Source organism: Anopheles arabiensis, assembly GCF_016920715.1.
Source record: "Anopheles arabiensis isolate DONGOLA chromosome X unlocalized genomic scaffold, AaraD3 X_pericentromeric_contig0026, whole genome shotgun sequence".
NCBI classification, from domain to species: domain Eukaryota; kingdom Metazoa; phylum Arthropoda; class Insecta; order Diptera; family Culicidae; genus Anopheles; species Anopheles arabiensis.
The window spans coordinates 470,001-472,500 of NW_024412104.1; the positions used below are offsets into that span (position 1 = coordinate 470,001).

At 47.6% G+C, this 2,500-nt stretch overlaps 1 pseudogene; it reads left to right on the forward strand.

The window, feature by feature from the left end:
- LOC120907899 overlaps nucleotides 1–2,500 on the forward strand; it is a 9,150-nt pseudogene that overhangs the window by 3,375 nt on the left and 3,275 nt on the right.

Genomic DNA, 2,500 nt, shown 5'->3' on the forward strand with positions numbered 1-2,500 from the left:
GAGGTTATGTCCGAATTTCGAAGGTACAGAGCCGTTAATCGCATGCAGCAGGTCCTCGATCGTCAAACGCAAACGTCGTTTGACGGTAACGATGGATTCGGGCCGCAAACGCGAAAAGGCAGAAGACCAGTGGCTGATGACCAACAGCCTGGTCCAAGTGGGTTGCAAAGGTTGCAACAACAACAACAACAACCATCGAGGTTGACCCCTGTTAGGAAGCGGTGGAAAATATTCCAAGTCCGAGAAACGGACCGAATATTAATGAGGGTAGAATTAATAAGAGGAAGAAGAAGAAGAGCAAGAAGAAGCAGAATAAGCCCAGGAAGCGGCCTGAGGCTCTGCTGATATCGGACTGCACTTCCGAGGAGCTGGCGAAATTGCTCAAGGAAATGAAGCAGTCCGATGCTCTTAAATCGGTTGGAGAGACAATCTCTAAGGTCCGACGGGCCCAGAATGGAGGCATGTTGCTAGAACTTAAGCAGGGTAGTTCTGCTAGTGCAATTGCCCCAAAGGTTAAGGAAGCGGTGAAGGGCAAGGCGTCAGTGAGAACGCTAGCTCCTTCTAAAATGATTGAGATCATGCATCTCGATGAAATCACCACCCCAGAGGAGGTTGCGGAGTCTGTCAAAGCACAGCTCAACATCGAGATAGAAATAGATCGTATCAAAATGAAGAAAGGCCGCGCGGCCGGTACGCAGTGGGCACGGATCAACGTATCGCTGCCAGACTTTCAAAGCTTCCTGAATTTGGGAAAGCTGAAAGTTGGTTGGTCGATATGCCATATCCGCGAGGTTATGGAAGAGCAGAAATGCTATAAGTGTTGGAAGGTAGGCCATACGAGCTACCATTGTAGGGAACCAGACAGAAGTAATCTGTGCTGGAAATGCGGTTTGAGTGGACACAAGAAGCAAGCTTGTACCAACTCTGTCAAGTGTTTGGATTGCGGTACGAGGTCACAGAACCTTCACGCAACGGGCAGTTATATGTGTCCCCGAAGGCGAACGATTAGATCATAATGGTTAGGTTGCTACAACATAACCAGAATCATAGTTATGCTGCATTTCAGTTAATGTGGCAAACGATTAGGAAGAATCTGCGGATATAGTGTTGATTGCAGATCCGTATCTGGCAACAACCAACGTCAAAGTGTTACGCAATGACGATAACACAGCAGCGGTAGTGGTTAACGCGGACTTACCAGTTAAGGTAGTCAGTAAGGCTTTGAAGGGTTTAATGATAGTTGACATAGGTGATATGCGAGTGGTTAGCGTTTACGCGCCACCTAGATTTAGTATGGAAGAGTTCCAGAACATGTTGGATAACACGGTAATGGCCGTAACCGGTATCCACAAATTCGTTATCGGGGGACTTCAACGCTTGGTCAGTAAGTTGGAACAACCAACTTGGCGAGCGTGGAGAAACCCAGAAACGAAGAGGTGAGTTGGTTTTATCAACCTTTGCGCAGATTGACGCAATTTTATTGAACGACGGCAGCACCCCAACTTATGTTGGACCAGGGCGCACGTCAGTAGTTGATCTTACTTTGCGAGCCGAACCGTAGCAAGATCATTTAAGTGGGTGGTGTTATCTAGCTATATGAACTCTGATCATCGTGCAATACGAATAGATCTTGAGACGCAAAGCGTGCGTAATCTGTCCCGACCCATAACGGGATGGAGCATCAAGTATTTTAGCAAAGATATATTTGAAGTTATGATGCAAGCCGCTTTTGAGACCGAGGTCACAACAAGCGAAGACTTAATGCGTATACTTGTCACGGCGTGCAATGCGACGATGACTAAACGTAAGAAGGTACACTCCTAACAAGAGTGCATTTTGGTGGACGTTAGAGATTGAGGCACTTCGCAAAGAGTGCAAACACCGCGATCGATTAGCGCAAAGAGCTTTTAATACTGATCTCTATTCTACTTTTAGGGACGAGTTCAAGGTGGCACGGAATGCCCTCAAGCGATTGATCAAGCATACCCGACAGAGGAAGTGGAAAGAGTTCCTGGGAACAGCGAACAACGCATCATTTGGTATAGTATATCATACGTTCAAGAAAGTGGCCGAGGGTTCGATTGGACCCCGAACCATGACATTGGACGAGTTTAGGGAAGTGGTGAGCGAGCTTTTTCCTACTCACCCAAACACGGTGTGGCCTGATTATCGTATCGATCAGCCACGAGAGTTTGAAAGGGTAACTAATGATGAGATTCTTGCGGTTGCCAGGAGACTACCTAACAAGAAGGCGCCGGGACCAGATGGTATCCCGAATGAGGCGCTGAAAGTTGGTATGTTGACTGCAACCGATACATTGTGCAGGGTTTACCAAGGCTGTTTAGAGAACGCGAAGTTCCCCGATGAGTGGAAAAGGCAGAGGTTGGTGTTAATACCGAAGCCGAACAAACCACCAGGGGAACCGGGTTCAGTTCGCCCCATTTGTCTACTAGACGGGGCGGGTAAAGGTTTAGAACGCATCATAGTGCAACGGCTAAAT